Raw genomic sequence first — 23,140 nt, forward strand, 5'->3', positions numbered from 1 at the left:
CCCTTGAGGACTTGTCTTATTAGCGAGTGATCTAAGGCACTCATGTGGCATTAAGATGTGAAAGTCTAACAATTGGTTTTGATGTTTGTAGTCAGCCTATCCCAAGGGTGCAGATCTTGAACAGGAGGATTCCTTCACCTAAAGGCATGTATCCCTCAGGATGAAATTCCACACATTCTGGAAGAAAGTTAGTTTGTGTAGTATCAGCCCCAAGTGGTTATCACTTAGAGGGCATTACCGTGCACTGCACGAAGACGAGAAATGGAAGCTCCCCAGGATGTGTGTCTTTCCCAGGATCTCATTGCTAGTGGGTGGCAGGGCAGGGATGGGAGCCCAGCTTGGTTACTTTGAGTGATGAGCTCTTCCTGTGTCTCCTAAGGCATCCAAACCACATCCTGCGTTTCACCCGAACCTAAGGCTAATTTTGGGGTCCTGCTGTAGTTTAGATCTTGAATGTCACCTGAAGACATGTGCTCAAGGCTTGATGGCCAGCCTGTGGTGCTATTGGAAAGTGGTGGAGCTTTTCAGAGGTGGGGCCTAGTGGAAGAAAGTTAGGTCACTGGAGGTGTGCCCTTGAAGGCAATCTTGGGACCTGGTCCCTTCCTGTCTCTTTCGCTCCCTGGCTGCTGTCCTCCACCACATGCTCCTGCCATGACACACTGAGTCATCACAGGCCCAAAGCAACAGGGCCAAGTGACAATGGACTGAAACCTCTGAAACTGGGAGCCAAAATAAGCTTTTCCTCTTTTTAAGTCGATTATCTCAGGTATTTTGTCTCAGCAATGGAAAGTTGATTAACACAGGTCCCATCAGGTGTGTAGTGCTATTAGAAGGATCCGATATGGTCAGAGAAAACTCTGTCCTCCAGGAGAGAGGGGCAGGAGAACTATAACTATCACTACAATTTCTTGATCCCTTAACACTATTTCAGGATCTTCAAATACTCAGATCAATTTGTAAGTTATAGTACCATGTTCTGTTTGGCCAGTAAGGAAACGGAAGATCAGAAAGTTCACGTCACTTCCACATAGCCCTCAAAAGTCAGCATCTGGCTTACTCACTGTTCCTGGAGTCCTAACAGTCCCAGCCCAGCCCCAGCCCCAGGCCTCTTGCAGGGTCAATAGTCCCACCCCATTCCATCTCCTTGGGGCACTGACTGCTGTGTAGGGGTCTGCAAGGGTAGGCAGGATGCTGCTCGCCTGTGGTCTCTCCAGAGAGGAGTCCATGAGGGAGCTGAGGGCTTGCTCACTGCCCTGGGTGGACCATGAAATCAGATTCTAGAACCTATAGTGCCCCTTGGCTGGGGACCTCCATGTATTGGGTGCCTCTGATGTCCCAGGCCCTGTTCTAGATATTTTCCAAACAGTTCTTATTTTAATCATAACAACAACACAGTGAAGTAGGTATCATCCTTCCCCTTACATGGATGAGAAATCAAGGCAAGAGGAAGCACAAAGTCACAGAGCTAAGAAGTGGGGGAGTCAAGATTGGGTGGTTTCAAGTTATTCCAAACTCATGCTCTTCCTCCTGTACCATGTAACATTCCAAGGGAGGCTGGGGAGGGAGGAGGCAGAATCCTCCTGGAGCTGCTGACTGGGTTGGGGAAACAGAACGCACAGGATGGGAAGGACCATGGCAGCCTCTCTGGGTCCAGGGTGGACAGTGGTCACCTACTTGGCCCTGCCTCTTCTGTCAGTAGCTCAGGGCACTAGGCAGTGCACCTGGGGCCAGCAAGTCCTTTAGTTTGGGTAGAGGCCGGGAGTGCCAGGGTGGTAGGTCCAGGAGGCCCCTCCAGGAGGTCTTGGGGTGGATGTGAGTTTGGCAGCAGTCAGAGGTGAGGCTCTGTTCTAAGTGCTCTGGGATATAAAAGCTGCCGCACGGAGGTGGGCATGGCCAGAGCAGGAAGGAGCCTGGAGCAAAAGCCTCTCAGCTTAGCTGCAAACAGGCCGCAGCCCACAACGGAGGGACGGGCATCTCGTGCCTTTTCTGTGAGGGGACTGGGAGCAGGCTGGGACCCAGGGGGCAGAGGGGAGGAGGCACAGGGTCCCATCACATCAGGAAGCTTGCATAAAGGGCTTCTTGGCCTGCCAAAGCCTCAGAGCCAACCTCTTTTGCAGACGTGTGTCTTGTCTGATTTGTCCTCCAATAGGAAAAATGCCAGGGCTTTGGAGGAACAAATGTTGTGAGCCTGGCTTCTTCCTATGGAGCCAAGGCACTGTCTCCTGCAGGTCACCCTTGTGTGGATGCGGACCAAGGGCCAGGCTGCTCTTCACAGTCGTTTCCCCACAGCTCGCCCCATAATTGACTGACTCATCGGTCACCGCTTGCACGCTCAGCCATTGTTAACTGGTGACTTGAAAATTACCTTTATTTAGCACCGTTATCGGGAGGCTGCAGGGGTGCCGGCATTTCCACTCCACTAGTTCCCTCTGGCTGATGGCAGCAAGTGGACTTGTCGCACACTCCATAGTCCCAAGCTGCAGCCCTCCCTGCTCCCTGTGGGGATGGGGCAGCGTGCTACGTGGGCGCGGCAGGAAGGCCAGCACGTGCCTGGCCTTAGCAGCCCCTCTGGGTACTGGGCGGGCGGTGATTATCCACCTGGCCCTGCTCCCTGCTGCCGGTCCAGCATGACCTGCCTGCCTCCCAATCATCTCCCGGTGGCTGCATCACCTTATATGCAGGAGCCAATCTAGAACAGGGTCCTCAATGGGAGTCTTGGGTACACAAAGTAGGGTGACTTGCAGAACTTGTTCAATTCCTTAATTTTGAGTGAATGTGACTATAAGCCTTTTAGGGAGGGAGCACTTTTATAGCTCCCATAGCTTTCAGTAGACACTCAAGAGGGATTGTGACCTCCAGAGAGCTGGGAAGCCCAGTTCTGAGTCATGGGTTTCAGATCACTTCTCCACGAAGAACTGGGTTCACAGTCTGCTCGTCTGGGGGTGCAAGTGGCTGCTTGCTGATTGACAAATCACAGAGGGACAGAAGGGACTGGGCGTCTGCAGGAGTCCTGCCTTATTGGGGCAAAGAAATGTCCCATGGCTCCCTTTCCTCTGCATGTTGGCCAAGTGCATCTGCTTCCCGTCCCTGCGTGTCCCCACTGGTCACAGGCCCTGTGTTGTGGGAGGTAGGATGTGGGACTGGTTTAGTGAGAGAAGAAGGGGGGGCAGAAGAGGTGGGCGGGGAAAGATGGAGAGGTGGGTGCAAACTAAGGAGCAAGGTTGGGTTAGCTTCTTGCTGCTGTGACCAAAATACCTGACAAGAACAACTTAGAGGAGGAAAAAAAGTTTATTTTGGGGGTCAAAGTTTTGGAGATTCAGTCCATGTTGGGTGCCTCTGTCATTCTGGGCCTGAGGTGAGGTAGAGCATCAGGGAAGAAGGTCAAGGTGGAGGAGAGCTGCTCAGTTCATGGCAGTGTGGGGTGGGGGGGCGGATGAGGAGCACGGGACAGGTTACAATCCCCAGTGACATTCTCCCAATGACCTACTTCCTCTAGCCACGCCCCGCCTGCCTATAGTTAGCACTCAGTAGTTCATTCAAATTATTAATCCACCAAATGGACAAATCTACTCATGAGGTTACAGTTCTCAGAAGCCAGTCTCTCACCTAACACAGGCGCTCTTGTGACACTTTCAGAGCCAAACCATAACAAAGCTGAAGGTCAGGCATGGCTCTAGGGTGGAGACAGTCCTTCCTCCCCACACACCACAGCCTTCTCCTGCTGGAGTGGCTGTACCTGTCCTTTTTCCTCTCACAGGTGCTGCCTTTGAAAGTGCAATGAGGCCCTGCCGGAGCTGTCTCTAAGGTCAGCTCTGCAGTTCCTTAATGTCTACTCCTGGCTGTCTCTGGTCCTCACAGACAGCCAGAGACTCGAACAGAAAATAGAGGAAGTCATTGTCCTAAAGATCACCCAAATTCGGGAGCCTCAGAGAAGGAATCCGTGCGCAGGAGTGGCTTGCTGTTCTCTGCCACATCCCCCTTGCGTTTCTCAGTCCTCAGTGCCAGTAGCCCAGCCTCTGGGAGGAGGGGCAGTGTTTCCTGGCAAAGCCACCCTGCAGCTGGCCTGGCCCTCAGACCCATAGGGGCCTTTCTGGTGGCAACTTGCACAGCATCTCTTCCTAAGCATGCCCTGAATATGGATGCAGAGTCCCTCAGCTGCCCGTGGCACTGTTTCCATGCAGCTGTGGGGACAGGGACAAGGTCTGTGGGCTGTCAGCCCTGCTGGAGAGCACTCGAGAGCCACTTCATCGACCTTCTCTTCTCTTTCCAAGCCTCTTAACCCACTGGAGTGTGGGAGGGGCTGAAGGGGGTGTGCCCTCATTTGGGCGGACAAGGGAGCACCAGTCAGCCTCCTCTTCAGCCTGGCTCTGCAGATCCAGAGGCGGGGACAGGGTCGGGGACAGGGGGCAGAGCACCTCTGGCAAGGCTGGTGGTCCCAGCGGGGAGGCAGGGTGAGAATAAGCCATTTCTGGGAGGGGAGGCCTTGGGAGGCCCTGTTCTGTTGATGACTTGTGATTTGGCCTCTTTCCTCCCTAATCAGAAACCTGGGCTTTAATTTGAGCCTCTTTAATTTACAAAGTATATCTGGAAGATGATGTTGCTGTGACTCAGAGAGACTGAGTGCTTTGCCCAAGGCCACATAACAGGTCAGTGGCAAAGACAGAACCAAAATGAGGTCTCCTTTCCCAAGGGGGATCCAGTCAATTTTCCACCCTCTAGGGCCTTCATCCCTTTGGAGTGACAGGGACTGCTAGAATTGATGAGCTCTGATGGCACATAGAGCCTCCAGAGTACCACCAGGGACCGAAGCCAGCCAGGACACCCTTCCCTGGGGCCTCCTCCAGCTTTGCTGGCATGGGCATGGTCTGCTTTTCAAGGGTCTTCTTTGGTGTCTGTGTGGCCAGAAAGAATTGGAATAAATTGTGACTTAAGGGCTGGAGTCACAGGCTGGCACTCTTTCTACCTTTAGGAGAGCTCTTGGCTCCTGGGGGGGAAAGACTCCAGGATGAGTCTGTGTTGGAGGTTCTGGTGAACCCCAGGGAAAGCCAGAGAAGCCAAGGTTGAGAATCCTCACTGTGGCTGAGCTGCTTTCTCTAGAGTCTGTTCACCAGTCTCCAGAAGCACCTGTCAAGAAGTCCCAGCAACCCCAAAATCCAGTGTCCATGCCCATGAAGCTACCTAGCAAGACTGCTCTACTCACTGTTTTAGATTCAGACCTATGTAGTACCCAGCACATAGTAGATGCTCAGTAAATTGTCAAATGAATTAATTAAGTGAAAGGAAACCCAGAAGGCCATCATCTGCAGATAAACCATATTTTATAGGAGTGACATTTGAGGCCCAGAGAGGTCAAGTAACATGCCCAAAGTGATAAAGCCAGTTAGTGGTGAGGGAAGTGCCAGAATTTAGGTCTCATTTCACTTTCCTCTCTTCCTTCTAAAAGGGGAAGATAGGAATGTGATGCCTCTTGACCTCTGGTCAAGCAGCTGACTCCACTTCTGACAAGTTCTGTCCTTGTTTCTTAGCTGCATTGAGTCTATGGTTAGTGGATGAGGCTTGGTAAAAAGAGATGGTTCATCAGTGCCTTGGGCACATGGGAGCAGGGAGGAGGTGTGTCTCTTCAGTGCCTCGGCTTCCTTATCCACTTGGAGCCCAGATTTCCCCTCCCAGAAAGGAGCCTTGAAGCCACTATAGCCAAGCACTGCAAGAGGACGTTTTGGTCAATGATGAGCCACATGCCCTGAAACCGTAGGATTATGATGGAACTAAAATGTTCCCACAGCCTAGTGACGTCATCACAGCTATAATGTCATAGTATAAGCCTCGCTCAGATGTTTGTAGTTATTTCACCATGTGTTCCTTCTACGTATAAAAGAAAAATTTACTGAAGGGCAGTTGTGGCCCCAGCACCAGTCTTGTAGCCCACGTGTTTACCAGGTCTCTGGAGCACCATTTTTTCCTCGTGCGTGGCTGAACCACATGTGGTTGATCGCAGCCTGGGAGCAGGCCATTCTCGGTACACTACCTAGTCTAGGTGTGATGTAGGCTGTACCTTCCAGGGCTGAGTGTACTCAGTGCTGCTCACACAGTGAGGAAAGCACCTTGTGATGCATTTCCCAGACCTCGCGCCTATCCAGAAACTGCCCGCCTGGCTGTACTCGGCAAGTTAGAAGGTCCCAAGGTCCCTCTGCTGCTAGGGCTCTGGGAGACACAGTTTGGGCCCAGGTTCCCATGCCCTGTCCTAGAATCTCTTCAAAGCAGGGAGAGGGAGAAGGATGGAGCATCCTGTGTATTCTAGACCCTCCACTAAATTATTCAGGAAAGCCAGGGTGTGGGAGGATTTGGGGAGTGGCATTTGGTCCCACCTCTGAGGAACCCTGCTTTAGACCAGACATCACTAGGAGCCCGCGTGGCCCCTCTGTTCCTCAGAGGGCCGTTCTCAGCACGCATGATCCAGGAACTGCCCCACTATCAGAGCCTGGCAATTTTCAGTGGCCAGTGCCCTCTCTTATGGAGAGCAGTGTGGCCTGCCTTGGTGCCTAGACCTGAGCCTGTCTGTCACCCTGGGGCTCCTCAATGTGGGGACACTAACGGGCAGTGCCAGCTGCTGACAAGGCTGAGCACACACACATCAGTGCTGAGGAGTCGACAGGACTGTCTGAATTAAGTGGCTAAGTTTAGTTTTTAATTAAGCCCCCGTGGTCCTTTAAAAAGGTCACTGATGACACCATGTTCTTTAAGGCCAATATGAAAAGACATTCAAAGTCAAAGTTCTGAGATGGGAGCCTTGTAACTCGAAATGTCACAGGAAGAAATTTGGAAATGGGGGAAGAGGAAGCTGGTGGGAAGGACAACGCTGTCACATTGTCCTGCCATGGGCTTTACGGTTTCCACTTGGAGCTCCGGACTATTTTGGTCTCAAAGGGCAAAGGGCCCCACTCTGCTCTCTGGAACGCCTCCCCCACAGCTGCCTGTGGGGCTCCTTGTTTGCTTTGCCAGTGAAAAACAGGGCCCTTGTGTACCCGATGTGGAATAAAAGTTGGTGTCAATGGCAGAATATGGCAGCTTGCCCCATCTCAGGAATTAATTCAAATATACGCAATTGGCATCGTCCTCCTGCGCCCGTTCCTTCCAGACTTCTCTACAGACCTGGACAGATACTCTACCTCTAAAGTAAGCACACAGCCACTGAATCAACTCCCCTATCCCATAATGATCCCACAGTGAACATAAAGACCTGTGCCTGGTCCTAGGGGGGCCCAAGAGTCATAGACATGAGTGAGCCTGAGCAGAGTGGACAGCGCCCCCTAGGGGAGGGATGTGGCCTGGCCACTAGCTAGAAGCTCAAGGTTTGGTCACATGGGTGTATTTTCCTGGAGCCCCTTGGCTGGCACCAATGTGGGGGACAGCAGGACATTCTTGATGGTGAATAGTTCAGTGTAGTCAGGGAAGTCTGGGTTACTTTGTTTTCCATGGTCACCAGGCAGAATAGAAAGTGGAAAGGAAGGACTTCAGATTTACACTCAGGAAATTTGGGTCTTGCGCCAAAGAATGTTGTTTGTCTATTTAATATACATCTCCCAGTTATTCACCATCAGAATACTTACATTGTTGACATGACAATGTGCTTCAATTAATGAAATATGAATTTCATAGCCTCCCTTGAGAAGTTAGGGCTGCTTAATGATATATATATATAAAAAAATCACTGGGAGGATTTTTTTTAAAGACAGCTGATTCACCTGGAAGGTACACTTCTTACTTTCTTCTCCCTGCGTGAAATGTGGAGTTGATGGCTGGAGATTCAGCAGCTATTATATGACCTGAGATTATGCCCTGAGAATGGAAACCGGTGCTAAGGATGAGCTGGCTACCTTCCCTTAAATTTCATGTAAAGTGAAATAAAGTTAACCCTTGGTTTTCTTATGCCACTAAATATTACTTTGAATATCTGTTTCAAAAAGTTGCATATCAAAGTGACAAAGATTGATTGCCAATGCTGTCATTTACTCCTGAGGGATTTGGGTAGGTCATTAATAACTTTGAGCTTCAGGTTCCTAACTCCTATAGTGGGAACAGTACTCTCATTTTGCCTTGTAAATGTTACTCCTGACTTGCAAGGCCCACTCAGGCTCCCCAGAAGGTTCTGGACATGTTCTGAAGATCACATGGCTTTCCTAGGCTGGCAGTGCTGCCTCCCTCCCATTGTTGAGCCAGATAATTGTTCCTGATGCAGGGAATGTGCCTGCCTTCCAGCTTCAATCGCCAGCTCAGGCTGTTATCAAGCCCCCTCGTGGGCTCCCATTTTCCAGAGACACAATAGCTTTTCCCTCCTCGCCTAGGCCTCACCCTCCCAGCTGGGCCAAGACAGTCTGCTGTTTCAAGCTGCTAAAAAGGAGGCTTCAAAGAGCCCACGTTGGCCCCGTCAGGCTCTGACTCATAGAGACGTTTCTGGAGATGCTCAAAAGCCTTATTAATCTGCTGAGATGTCCCGGGAGCCGGCAGCTCGCACCCTATTCCAGGCTTTTCAGCGGCCTCCATTGTCTCGGCCGCATTGTGGCCCCTAATGGACTCTCTGAGGCAGGCTGGCTTTTGGCTGTGCCCACGATTTCATTTCCTGGCTCCTTTCTTCTTCTTCTCTGTTCCCTTTAACTCTTAAAATGAAAAGGTGACCGGTTCTTCTTGGGCTGTTTGTTGCCGTAACTCCCTGTGTGTCTTCTTCACCTCTTTCCTCTCTTGGCATTTGGCTGGATCCGGGTGGGGCACCGGTCTGCATGGGAAATTGGCACCCCACTGCCTTTGCTTGCAACGCAAACCTCTTCCTGGGATCCCCACGGGCTGCTGCAGCGTACAGCCACTGGATAGAGAAGCTGGCTTCCCCAGGGAACACCTGACTCCAGTCCACCCATCAACCACCCTCAGCTGTGGAAGCTTCTCTGCAAAGGAGATGGAGCCAGACACCGAGGGCTCTAGTCCTGTCTCCACCCACTGCTGGTTACCATTTTCTTTGTCTAAAATCAGGGGCTTGACTTTCTGGATAAGTCCTGTCTGTGGGTCTTCAAGCCCTCACAAGCTTGGGTGTTAGTTTTCCAGCACTATAACAAATACCTGTGACAATCGACTTGCACAAAGAAGAGGTTGTTTTTTACTCAGAGTTTTAAAGCTTTCCGTCCATAATTGCTTAACCCTGTTGCTTTGGGCCTGTGGGGGCACATCATAGCTGGAGTGCATGGTGGAGCAAAAGTACTCATGCTATGGCCAGGAAGTGACAGAGAGAGAAAGAGGAGGAGATTGGGGGTCCTCTAGTCCCTTTGGAGGGCACATCTCCAATGGCCTGAAGACCTCCCCGTTGACCCCGCCCCTTAAGTTTCTGCCACCTCTCAACCGATGCAGCCTCTAACACGTGGACCTCGACTCATAGATGTGACTCATGTTCCACATTCAAACTCTCTGGGTGTTCGCTGGACCTAGAGTGACTTGCCTCTCACCAGGAAATGCAGTGGAAGTGGAGGGATCACTTCTGCAACTGGGATGTAAAGGACTGGCCTGTGTGCTCTGCCTTGTTGACTTACTCCCCTTTGTTGTCCATCTGTCTTTCCCACCTGGGAAGGACAGCTGCTCCCCAGGAGAAGCCCAGAGGCAGGAATGAAGGGTGGGCCTTGGCCTGTGTCCCGTGAGCTATGGGGCCCTCAACCCTCCAGCCCAAGAAGCTGAATCCAACCCACAACCCTGTGAGCCTGGAAGCAAACCCTGCTCCAGGGAAGCCTTGAGATGGCCACAGGCCTGGCCAACGCCTTGGTTCCAGCCTGAGGAGAGGCCAAAGCAGGGAACCCAGAAGCCATGTCCAGATTTTCGACCCACATAAATTTGGAGATAGTGAAAATGCATTCTATTAGGTGGTTAATGTTAATAAGGCAATAGATAACTAATACAGGTCCTCACTAGCAAAAGAGAAATGGTTTCTTTGTTTCTCTATATTTGGACTCAAGGTTCTATTTTTTTTTGCGGGGGGTGGGTATCAGGGATTGAACTCAGGGGCACTCGACCACTGAGCCACATCCCCAGCCCTATTTTGTATTTTATTTAGAGACAGAGTCTCACGGAGTTGCTTAGCTCTTTGCTGTTGCTGAGGTTGGCTTTGAACATGTGATCCTCTTGCTTCAGCTTCCTGAGCCACTGGGATTACAGGCTTGTGCCACCACACATGGCTACACTCAAGGTTCTTATGCCATTCATATCCACGAGTAGGTTACTGGGGGGTGCAGGTGCCCCCTCCTCCTCACATGTGCCCCCTCCTCCCACATGCTCTGAAATCAGTGGGTTGCTGAGTCCCTTTGCCCCTATTACAATAATGCATGATCAATATATATATATATATATGAAAGAATGAAAGAAAAGAAAAAGGAAGAAATCACGAAACCAAAGCCCCACTGAGTTGATTCCTGCTTCCTATTAGGATCATATATAAAATTTGAGTTTTTGCCAGAATCCGAAGTGCTTGAAGGGGCTTGATTGATAAGGCTTGGGGGTCCTTATGGACCTCTGATAATTCAGGCACAGGGCTCGCCTTTCAGAGTGTGGTGCACACTGTCTGTTTTCATGATTTGCCGGTCCTCTCCTCCCCCTGCTCACCACCCGTCCACCCACCGTTACATATCCCCAATCTCAAGAAGCTCAGCATGCAGTGACATCTACAGGAAATCACCCCAGACTTCACAACTTTAGTTAGAAGCAAAATTTCCAACCCTTAGTCACTCCTCTCTCCCCAGCTCCCCGATGTTCCAGGAAGCCAGAGCGGAGCCATCTCTCCAATCTAGGAAGCAATAAAGAAATGTATTTAGGAACCAGCCTCTATCTAAGGGAGGGAATTTATGTCTCTTCATGCTCTTGTTGACAATAATAACTGATTGCTGCATCAATGTGATGCAATATAATTTTAAAACCCTCTAGAACAAGGATCAGAAAACAACTGGCAGGGAGACGGAGCTGCGATGGGCACCTCTGGTGTTGCAGCGGAGGCCCGGCCACTAATGCCCCGAGGCGGTGGGAACCCAGCCCTGGGAGCACCTGCAATCTCATTTTGTTTCTTTCCAAGCGCTAGGGAAGAAAAGCAATTTGTTTGCTCTCATACTCTAAAGATGAACTTCCCGTGCTCAATCAAACGTTATTATACCAATGTAAGTCAATTTACCTTTGAATTTGAAGGCTATTTTCTTCCTAAATGGCTAATTATGGGAGATAGATGGCTGTAAACAGAAGACTTCTCCTTCATTCCTCAGCCAGCCTTCTCCCCAGGCACCTAACAGAACCAGAGAAAGGAGGCCCAGGCCAGGGCTGCCTTCTGCACCTGGTCTGGGCTGCCCCCTGTCCGTCTTCCCATCTGTGTTCCTAGATGCTTGTTCTTTGGAGTTTGGCCCCTTGAATTCTGTCTCCTGCTAACCCCCAAACCACAACCTCTGGCTGTGCTCATTTTCCAGAATGACATCCCCAGGTACCATCTCCCAGGGACTCCGTACTAAAAGAGGCCATCGCAGCCCTGGGGCTGCGTAAGCAGGATGTGGGACAGCATGAGTTTTAGGGGACAAGGGATCCTGTGAGCCGCTGAGATGAAACAAGGTTACCGGAGGCTGCCTCTTTGATTCAACCCCTTTGCCATGAAAGGGGACCCATGCTTGGTGAGGGCTTCGGCCTTTTCAAGTGGAGTGATCAACACCTCGCAGGAGCTAATTGAATGGCTGAGTTTGTTTACCAAGAGGGGAACAGCAGCTCCCCTCCTTCCTTGCAAAACAAAGGCTTTCCCTGGGAGCCGTGGCAAGGAGGTCAAGCCCACAGCATTTTTGTTTGCCTTTTGATGGAGGCTGGATCTGGCCACTCTGAGGAAGAGCTTATTGTGTGTGCGCTGTCAGAGGTGGCGCCAACAGGGAGACCTTGGCTTTGGGAGCTTTCCAGGTCTGGAGGTCACTGAGCCCGTGGTGAGGGGCTTGATCTGGAGGAACCTGGCTTTCCAACTCCTTTCTCACAGGCCTGGCCTCTGGCCTTCTGCACTTCTGACCTGGGTGGGAGAAGTCCTAATAATAGTAACTCAAAAGTGCCTCCTGGCTTACAAGCTCCTATAGGCGTTAACTTATTTGATCCTCACAACCATTCTACAGTATCATCCTCACTTGACAGATGAGGGAGAGGCCCAGAGAGGTCAAGCTTTTTAAAATCTTTTTTAGAAGTTGTAGATACCTTTATTTTATTCATTTATTTTTATGTGGTGCTGAGGATCGAACCCAGTGCCTCACATGTGCGAGGTGCATGCTGTACCATGGAGCCACAACCTCAGCCCGAGGTCAAGCTTTTTGTCTGAGGTCACACAGCCAGTAAGTGGCAGAACTAGGACCTGCATCTGAACACTTGAACTTCAAAGCCTCCAATCTCGTCATTTTGTCATAGCTCCATTACAGAAAGGATGGCATGTGGCTCTGAGGTCAACACGGAAGCCTGACTCTCTCTTTGGACCCGGGTCACTTGGGCGAGGCTTCTAATCCGTAATTCTTACTTTGACCTTGAAACCATGGCCTTGATAAACTTGCTTGCCTTGAACTTGCTGTTCTGGCTGGCTGGAGGGACCAGCGAGAGGGGTGAGCTTTCTAAGAACTGCCTTGGCAAAGTCTAGGGCCATGGTCAGGGTCAGCTCAAGGGGCCAAGCAAGGGCAGGCCTCTCCTCCTCAGCCACACTTACAGGGGTCTCAAGAAACCATCATTGAAGTCTGACTTTCTAAGGCATAGAGGACATTATGAGTCGTTTTCTGTACTAGCTTAGACTCTGAGGGACCTTAGGACAGGCACCCTTGTGCCCACCTGGCCACCCTGCAGGGGAGGGGCTTGCACACCCAAGAAGGGAATTCATTTTGCAGTGGTGGACTGTCATTTTGAAAACCCCCTATGCACGCTCTGAACTGCTGTGCCTTGTGCCAGGGTGAGGAGACTGGGGACCCTGTTTAGCTCAGTGCTTTGATTAAAACAATAAATTCACGTTGAACACGGATGGGCAGGCGGGGGGGCATGCCAGCTCTGGCTCCTCCTGGCATCATGTCGCAGCAGCTGGTTTGAAAAGAGGTATCTCCCTCTCTCCCTTCCTGTGAGAGCCCTGGCTGCTGATAGATACGGGAGCCATGCCACCCTGGAGCCTGAGGAAGGAGGGCAACGTGGCTGGGGGCTAGTGTTCCTGGGCACTGAGGATGTGGGGCCTTGACCAGCCTGGGAGGAACAGGGCGACAGAGAAGAACATCAGGGAGATCTTAGTGACCAGCTCCCGTGTGCTCCCCGCCTCTGACCTGCCACAGACCTGCTGGCCTGGCAGCAACATGGATGGCTGTCAGCCTTCTGAGCAGCTGTCGGAGCCATGTGGCAGGTCCCTAACACTGGTGGCATTTGCATGACTCTCTGGGTTGCAGAGCCAAACGCCTAGCAGCCACCTGGCTAGTGGGTGTGCTGGGGCTGTCACATTTCCTGGCCCTGAGGGGTGGGCAGCTCTGCTTGTCCAGGCTGCTGATGGGAAGAGATGTAAGGCAGAGGCCAGGGAGGAGAGAGGACCTACACCTCCCTGCTACAGGGGCTTTACCTGTGTTCTGTAGGACAGATCCCTCCTCCCACTAGCCCAAGACTGAGGATCAACTCCAGAGTCTTTAAGAGTCTGTTTTGGATGGAGCAGTCCACCAAAGGATGTCATTATTTTTATCATACAGCTATTTTTTTTTTTTTTTTTTGGTACCAGGGATTGAACTCAGGGGCACTCGACCACTGAGCCACACCCCCAGTCCTATTTTGTATTTTATTTAGATACAGGGTCTCCTGAGTTGCTTAGTGTCTCACTTTTGCTGAGGCTGGCTTTGCACTCACGATCCTCCTGCCTCAGCCTCCTGAACCACTGGGATTATAGGTGTGCGCCACTTTGCCCAGCTGTCATGAAACTATTTTTAATTTGACTTCTTCCTTTATTCCTCTGCCCCTTCTTTCCCCTCTCACTTCTAACTATCCATTAGTATTTATTGATGCTCCTTCTTAGAAGGGACGAAGCCAAACTGTGGAAATGAATAGGTGAATAAACAACGGCCCCTGTCCCTGTGCTCTCTCCTCAGCATCATGCCCACTGTATTTCTGAGCCCATGGTAAGGACACCCAGCTGACAAGAGTGAATAAGTGCCCACATAGGGACAGGTATGGAGATTATCTTGAAGATCTGAGACCTTCTGTCCCAGGAAGAAGCCAGTTTAGTCAATCCACCCTGGCTGCGCTACATTCTTGGCTGGCAACTTTGTTCTATTCTTTAATAAGGACAAAAAGAGCCATCATTAATTGAACATGTACTATGTGCCAGGGTAGCACGAGACCACGCGTGTATAGTATCTCATTTAGTCTCTACCATAGCCCATTGTACAGATAAGGAAGTGGAGGATCGGGTGGTACACAATGAGTTGGTAGTGCAGTCTTTGTTGGCCAGCCCTAACACCTGTGTTACGTCCATGGCAAGAGGTTTCATGTCCATTGCACAGATGTGTCCTGTGGGCCACAAGTGGAAGATGGACGCACACAGCACCCTGTCCAAAACCACAGTGCCCATGATGGTGTGTCTGGGCTGCATGGCACAGCATCCTTCTAACCTAGACCATCAGGACTCTGCCAGCCACTGCCGTTTGGAACGTAGTAAAGCAAGAGGTCTTGGAGACGAGGTGAAGTGGAGAAGCAATGCTGGGCTTGTCCTGCAACTGCAGCTTGCTCCCTTGGCAGCCTCAATTCTGCACTGAACCCCTTGAGCCTCCTGCCAACATTGGTGCAAAAGGGAATCAGGCCCAGGTGATGACCCTCGCAGCAGGACTCGGGAGAAGCCAGCGGCAGGGCATGTATGAAAGCGTGTTACAAATTGCAAAGCGGCAGATGTGATCGTTATTACTGCTTCTTGCACCTTGGCAAAGACCCATGGCCACAGACAATGCATGACCAAGTGGCCCCAGCCCTGCCAGCCCTTCTCAGTCCTGCTCCTTCTTTTCGGTTCCTCCCCTCCTCTTGCCGTTTCTTCTGCATTCTGTGCTCTCCTGCGGCCCTGGCTGGGGTCCCTGGAGATAACTCTCTCTAGTAATTGACTCCGGTGGGCTGAAAGCTGGAATCCCACCAAGCCACGTGTGCAGTTGGTACCTCCTCCATCACTGCCAGGATTCTGGTGGGGGTTCGTGGGCTGCATTTAATGTTTTCAATCAGGGCCCCACCAGGCAGCTCCGTCTTCAGGTGGATGCCTGGGGATAATGGAGCACCCTTGGTCTCCAGGCCTCGGACCACCTGGGTTGAGATTCATGACTCAGAGGGATGTAATCACTGCTGTAAGGAGAATGGTGTAGGGGCTCAAATGGGGCCCATTTCATGGAGAATGATGGATGGGAGGCAGGATGCCGGGACAGAGGCCCCACCCACACTGAGTAGCTTGGCGCATGCAGGCAGGTCTCTGCTCATAGACTGCGCTAGACACTTCATTTTCCAGAGACAACCAGTGTGTTTTAATAATGTCTACTTGGGTTAATGAAAGTTGTCGGTTTCACTTAATAAATACATCGCCATTCTTGGCTATGCATATCTGTCACACTGGGCCTGGAGCTGTGCATCCCGGCCTGATGAGCAGGGGAAGGGAGGAACACGTGGCCCATCACTGGAGAGCTGAGGTCTGGGAGGACCGGGAACCTGGTCCCTGGAGTGAAGTAGGGAGGCTCCTTGCATTGCACCTTTTCTCTGGGGTCAAATCAGGGCAGAAGGGAAGGGGGGGCACTGAGATTTTACCCTGTGTTTTTTGTGGTACTGGGGTCTAACCCAGGGGCACTTTACCCCTAAACTACATAGCCAGTCCATTTAAATTTTGAGACAGGGCCTCACTAGATTGCCCAGTCTGGCCATGAACTTGTGGATCCTCCTGCCTCAGCCTCCCAAGTTGCTGGGGTTGTAGGTGTGCACCACTGAGCCAGGTGAGATAGTAGCTTTTGGAGGAAAGCTGTGAGTAGTATTGCTGCCCAGAGGACTCAGGCTATGGATTCAGCCCAACTTGGGAAGGAATTCCCGTTGGCTACTAGCTGTGTGACTTTGGATGAGTTATTTCATCTCTCTGAGTCTCCACTCTTTCATTTATAAAATGGAGATAATAATGGCATTCGCCTCGTGAGCATTCTATGCTATAAGGCATGCACAGCTCTTATGCAGCGCCGAGGAAACAAAGCACTCAGATTGGAGCCAGTGGTCTTAAAATACTGTTTTTATTAAGAAGTTGTTTCGTGAGTGTTTATGAACAGGGGCTCTGGAGCCACGCTGCCTGGGTTTGGATTTTCCGCCTATCACTAGCTGTGTGATACTGGGCAAATTGTTTAACTTTTTTTGTGTCTCAGTTTCCTAATCTGTAAAATATGGGAGAGTTATGGTACTTATAGGGTACTTATAGGGTTGTCATGGGGGGTTGAACAAATCAAGATGTGCAAATCCTCTAGAAAGGGACATAGTAATGACTCAATGAACCTTGGGGGTATTAGTATCATTGATGGCTTCACAGGGCCATGGGGAAGGGAATCCAGACTCTGTGGGAACTGCCTTCTCCATTTAACCACAGTCAGGTAGTCACTGGGCCGCATCCGGGGTGGCTCTGCACATCCCAGGGACTGATGGGAGGCAGAGACCCTGGACCTGGGGTGTGCTGCTGCAGAGCAGGGGAAGGACTCCAGTCCAAGTTTCCAAACTGCGCAACTTAGTTCAAGGTTGGCGGTGAGGGGAGGGGTGGTGGAGCATGTTTAACATTCTGGGGACATTCCCCCTGAACTCTGCAGAGGCCTTCAAACTTCCTGAACTGCTGCACGCATCGACACGCTTGCTTTCCTCTATGCTCCTACCCTTGTCCACTTTTTCTAAAAGCTTAGGCTGATCAAACACGGGAATGGATCTATGGGGTGGGGGAAGGCCCTGGATGTGGGGAGGCAGAAGCTCAGAGGATAATGGGGAGGGGCCAAGGCAGCCAGCAGGCAATTTCTAGCTGAAGTAAGCAGCTTTGGAACCTGCCTGCCTACAGCCTGCTAGTCCAGGGTTTTATAATCTGCATGTTTACTTCATTAAGCAGTCACTCACTTCTGAGGGGGCTCCCTCTGGCAGCATGTTTTGTTGTGGGATTTTGAGTAGCCAGGGCTCCCCCAGGAGGCCATACAGTGGGTGGGAGTGCTCAGCCGTGGGGATGGTGGGGCCTCCCATTCCCTAAACCCAGGGACACGAAGGAGCAGCAGGGCTGGGATGGCCCACCTCTAACTTTTATAGGAAAATAAACTGAGCTGGGTGTAATGGTGCACACCTGTAATACTCGGGAGGCCGAAGGAGGAGGATCACAAATTCAAGGCCAGCCTGTACAACTTAGTGAGACCCTGTCTCAAAATAAAATTCTAAAAGGCTGTGGGTGGAATTCAGTGGCAAAATGCCCCTGGGTTCAATTCCCAGAATCTACCCCCCCCAAAAAAAAAAAAAAAGAAAAAGAAAAAAAAACTGAGGCCCAAGTGGCAATATGAAGAGTTTGCTGACACATTGGTGTGGTTCTGGACAGACCAGTCCCATTTGATGTGGCTGGGACTGTTTTCCGGTGTGGACTTGCAATCTGGCTGGGAGAGGAAGGACCTTTGGAACAAGCAGGCAGGAAGAGCAGGATTCCCTGCCTGGCTCTCGCCGGCCATGACCAACTCCTTCCACTGGGGGGAGCAGCCTCTCCACAGGTGGGGCTGTCCCTTGGGAGCAGGAGCTCAGCTCCCTTGCCCATTGATAAGCAGCTCTCCGTGTTCAAAGAACTATTATTGCCATTATTAATTGCTGGCTGTTACTATCGTGTAGGCATTAAATGGCTGCCCCTGCCCTTAGAGTCTTAACCCTGAGAGCCGTTACTAGCAAGGTCAAAATGGGGCTTCACTTCTGCAAGGGTTTGCTCTGTGACCCTCCTATGATAGCCTTCTGCAATTGGTCATTTTACATATGGAGAAATGGAGTCCTCCATGACTTTATAAGGACAGACTCCATCTCCTTCCCCTTCAGGGTCTTAGCCCTGCAGTGTGCACAGATGAACAGAGAGGGTCGCTGAGAGCTTGCAACCAACAGGGTGATAAGACAGAATCCTCACTCTCCCCAGGGACAAACACCACTCCTGGGTAAGCTCCATAGCGGCAAGGCTGGGGGAAAGGGACCACCCAGGCACCAGGGCCACTGTCCAGCCCATTGTAGCAGCCAGGGCCATGCTGAGTCCACTGTGGCTCTCCTGAGGCTCTCTGGCCAACCCTTGTTGTGCTGAGGAGGGAAGCGTGGTCCCAGTGGAGTCTGAGTTAGGTGCCAATTTCCGGGACACTTGGGGGGGGGTAAGGGGTGGGGCTGGGTCAGATCAAGTGGGAGAAAAAGGCAGGAGGTAGTTGAAGGGGACAGTTCCAGAAGCCCCTTGGAGGAGCTCCTCTGAGGAGCCCCCCGTCTACCTGGTAGGCTGGAGAAACAAGGTGCTGAATAACAAGGCGATTGTGCAATCTAATTAGTGCAGACCTAACTTCTGACTTCCTACACAGGGCTCCTCTTCTAGCCCCAGGCTATCGAGCTGAATTAAGCTGCCTAAGATCACCTCATTAAATTCACTAACCTTGCTATTCCGCTACATTTAGCCTCTGGTGCCCTTCCTCTTGTCTGTGGGAGGCGCCTGCCTGGCCCTACTCCAGTGTTCCCAAGCAGGTGTTTTTAGGATCCTTCTCCTCTCCTTCCGGAATGGCTCCCTTAATCACTAAGTTCCTTTCTTCTGAGCTCAGTAATCACCCTGAACTAATCCATCCACAAAGCTCTGTGGCTGCAGTAGAAGCCGCCCCTCCTCACCCTCCCTGGTTAAGGGGATAGTGGTCCCTGGGTGCTAGGAATTCAATGAGGAGGGAGGCAGGGGACATCAGAGCACTGGGCCGCTCGCAAACTGAGAACTAGCACACATGACTGGCATTTCCTGGGGCTTACCTGCCAGCAGTGTGCTTCTGGTACAGAGATGGGCAATAAGGAGGCCCAGGGAGAAAAGCATGTCCTGGCAGGAGGAGCAGGGACACAGAGGAGCCCTGGAGTCCAGCTGAAGAAGCACACAGTTCAGGCAGTTCATTCTGAGCCCTGATAAACAAATGAATCACTGTGGGTCAGGGGAGGTAGCAGAAACATTCAGGCCAGAGGGGTATTTGTTTCAAAAAAGAAATGTAATGCAATTAGTATTATAGGAGAATGGGGGGAAAACCTAGCTTGGAGATAACTCCATGCAAAATTGTGCTAAACTGTGGAGCGCTTCAGGGAGAGCTGGCCATCCATGTGACTTGGGTTTGTGTCACTCCTGCTGGCGGGAAGGGGCAGCTTGTGGAAGACTGGGCAGGCTTGAGAGCACAACTGTGTGGCCTTAAGCAGCTCCCTTAATGTCTCCGCTTAGCCTCTTGCCAGGAGAACTAATGCATGCCTTCCTCCAGGGGCTGGTGGCTGGGTTAATTGGACATTGTTTATGTGGCATTTATTATTTATGATTTCCTTTTGTCTATCCTGAGTGTGACAACGGTGGATAACTGACCAGAGTTATTCCTGCCTTGGGACATGTGTAAGGAAGGTCTCTTTCTCAACCTGTCTTTGAGGCCACGAGTGACTTCAGGAAAGGCAAGTGCAAGGGCATGCAAATGTGTTTGAAGCCAGAATTAGGCGACAGCTTTGCTCTTGCTCCTTGCTGGGGGACCTCAGATGCATGCTTACTTGTGGGAAATTGAGCTGGGAGGACTTTGAAAGAACTGGGATCTTGGATCATCTGGTTCCAATGGTTCTCCATTTTGGCTGCAGTTTGGATCCACCCGAGAAAGCTTTAAAAAGTACAACTAGTTCTTTACCAGAAATGCTGATTTAATAGTTACAGGGGAGGAACTCTGAGGTTTTAATTTTCCCTGTGATTCTAATATGCAACAAAAGCTGAGAATCACTCTTACCTCCAACTCATTCTTATTGTGAATATTTTCTTGTTAATTATTAACAAACTAGCAGCTAACATTAATTGAACTCTTACTATGTGATAGGCATAGAGATAAGACTCATGTGTGTAGCTGCAACAAATCCTCAGAACAACCCAATGTTGTTGGAAGATACTATTATTATTTCTACTTTACAGATGAAGAAACTGAGGCTCAAGGAGGTTAAGGAAACTAGTCCAAGGTCTCATATTAATTCAGTCGCAACGTTAGACCTGACCTGACTCTAAAACCTGTGCTGTTAATCATTGTACTTCATTGAGCTTCAAAATATGAGAACAATGCCAAGAGAGTGGGGGAATTTTGAACTGTCATCTGCAAGAGGATTTTATTGAACAGTTTCCCAAGCAATAAAACTTATCAATAAATGAGCATGTTGGGCATGAGGACTAAGAGGACATACCTTGGATGACAGGCTAACCTGGCCTGGCCTGTGACCTTATGGTACTGGGGGATAATGACTTCCATCTACTCACTATGAGAGAGGATTCAGGAAGGAGGCCTATGGGCTGCAGAGCACTCTACAAATATGAGGCTCTGCTACTATCATGAAAGGGAGCCAACAGTGAGAGTCTGCAGGGGTCATTCTCTTCCCCTCTGGAGCCAGGACTATAGGGTTAGGGACAGTGGGAACTTGCTGAAGAGATCCATCCTTCCCTTTGTCCCTTAGAAGGCTGGCCATCTCCCTCAGGGCAGTTTCCTGCCTGGACTTTTGAAGCAGTCTCAGAAGCCTCCCCAGGTCTGTGCAGATCTGGACAGAAGCATCCTGCTCACAGAGCTGAAAATATCTGTTCCTTGCAGATGGCTAAGGTGGAACTTAGCCCAAGATGCTCTGGGCCTCCTCAGCTTGACACAGCCAGGGCTTTGGAGGCTGCAGGTTTTAGAAACACATCTCCTGGATGCAGGAGGAAACGAGATGCATCTGGAGGCCTCTGGACAACCTGTGATGGAGGCTTTTGCAGAAAGAGGCAGGGTATCTTAGGGGCTAGGAAAACAGATATAGGAAGTGACTGCCATGTTAAAATCTACCTCCAGTGCTTCTTAGTTGTGTGACCTTGGGAAAGTTCTTAATGGAAGCTGAAAGGTCTGAGAGGTAAGGAAAATAATGGCACCTGCCTTGTCTGGGCATGGAGGTGCACGCCTATAATATCAGTGAATCAGGAGTCCTAGGCAGGAATATTGCAAGTTTGAGATCAGCCTCAGCAAATAACAAGACCCTCAGCAATTTAGGGAGACCCTGTCTCAATAAACACATTATATATATATATATATATATATATATATATATATATATATATATATATATATGTATATATATGTATATATATATATATATACACCTATGGACTAGGGATGTAGCTCAGTGGTAAATGCCTCTGGGTTCAATCCCTAGCACCACCACCACCACCAAAAAAAAAAAAAAATGGGGGACAGAAGAAGAAGAAGAAGAAGAAGAAGAAGAAGAAGAAGAAGAAGAACCACCACCACCTCACCGTATGATAGGGAAAAAGGGGAAATTAAGAGATAATGGTTGTAATGAACTTAGCCCAGTTCTTGGCTCACAATGCTCTGTGCTGTCATTACTGTTATGGTTACCACCACCGTCTACCCTCTCATTATTTTCCTTTTATATCTTATTTGCATTTTTAGCTTTTAATACCTTTAGGGTGCTATGGTTTCAACATTCACGTGTTGAAAACCTAATTTCTAAATTCACATGTCAATTGGTATTTGAAGGGGGGCTTTGGGCAGGTTATTAGGATTGGGCGAGGTCATGAGTGTGGAGTCACCATAATGGGATTAGTTGCTTTATAAGAAGAGGAAAAGGGACCTGAGCTGCACATTTGCTCTGTCCTGCCATGTGACGATGCATGGACTAGGCCCTCCCCAGATGCTTCTTAGATGCAGGTGCTATGCTCTTAGACTTCCTAGCCTCCAGAACCGTGAGTCAAATAAACTTCTGTCCTTCATAAATAAGCTGGTCTGTGGTATTCAGTTACAGCAACAGAAAGCAGACTATTATGGAGGGACAATGCCTTTTATAAAATTAGGCTTCTTTCAAACTTTGGGGTTCCCTTTAACAGTCTTTATCCACCTTGCTCACATCCTTGGTTTAAGCTATAAGATGGTCTTTGACTTAACAATCCTCCAAGTTAAGGCACTTTGGCTCTGCAAAAATGGATGCACATTCAGTGCAAACTCTTCTTCAGATTTTGAATCTTGATCTTTTCCTGGGTCAGTGATCTGCAGGATGATCCTCTCACCATGCTGGACAGAGCAGTGAATCTCAGCTCTCCATCACTTCTGCCATCAACAAGGGGAAACCCCAACACTATGGTGCCTTGTGTTGCTAAGGCAGAGTGTGCGGCAGGGTTGATGTGTCCAGTGCATCTTGGACTGGGGATATTTCAGCTCAGGAGGGGATTATTGGGAGGTCATCCACGTCCATTGAGGAGAATCTATGCTCCGTTCTGCCTAGGCGTCCCCTTGGGTTTTGAGGACCCCTTTCCCATCTCCTGGCCTTCCTTTTCACTTGGTTTCTCTTTCTGGAGGTGTGGCAGGCAGAGTCCAGATGCAGTTGTAACATAATTTGTCCAGCTTTACTTTCCGTGCCCTTCCCATAAGCATCCTACCGTTGGCAGCTCTCCAGGCCATACATGGCCAGGTTCTGACCCCAGGGCCAGGTGAGACCATGGAAATCTCCACACCCTCTAGATGTCCAAGCGGCCTCTCTTTCCATCATTTCTCCAGTGGCTGAGCAGATCACGTCTCAGCTTGGTCAAGCTTAGGCTGAACATCTAGCACTTCACCTGACCTGCAGGACTCTGCTGTCCCTCTAGAACTCACGTCACTCCTGCCCTTGCCACATGGATCTTCTTCAGTTTCTTAAAGCTGCTCTTGGTTCCCCGAAGAGACCACCTCCTCAAGGAAGCCTCCTGACCCAGGCCCGGCTGGCCTGTTACACATCCTCGCTCTTCCCACGTCCCCTGGGCCCCTCCTTCACTGGTCTCACCACGGCTGCACCTGCATAGTTAGGTGTGTGTGGTGCACTGTCTCCCCCGACCAGAGTAACAACTTTGAGAGCCAGG

At 50.3% G+C, this 23,140-nt stretch overlaps 1 long non-coding RNA gene across 1 annotated transcript in view; it reads left to right on the forward strand.

Moving 5' to 3' along the window:
* Window positions 1–19,606: 19,606 nt before the first annotated feature.
* The window catches only part of LOC308642630, a 44,933-nt gene continuing 41,399 nt past the window's right edge, over window positions 19,607–23,140 (forward strand). The window contains exon 1 of the long non-coding RNA XR_014020595.1: window positions 19,607–19,692. This is a non-coding gene — a long non-coding RNA (uncharacterized lncRNA). The remainder of the gene's footprint in view (window positions 19,693–23,140) is intronic.

This window comes from Spermophilus citellus, assembly GCF_964194105.1.
Source record: "Spermophilus citellus genome assembly, chromosome: 2".
In the NCBI taxonomy this organism is placed as follows: Eukaryota; Metazoa; Chordata; class Mammalia; order Rodentia; family Sciuridae; genus Spermophilus; species Spermophilus citellus.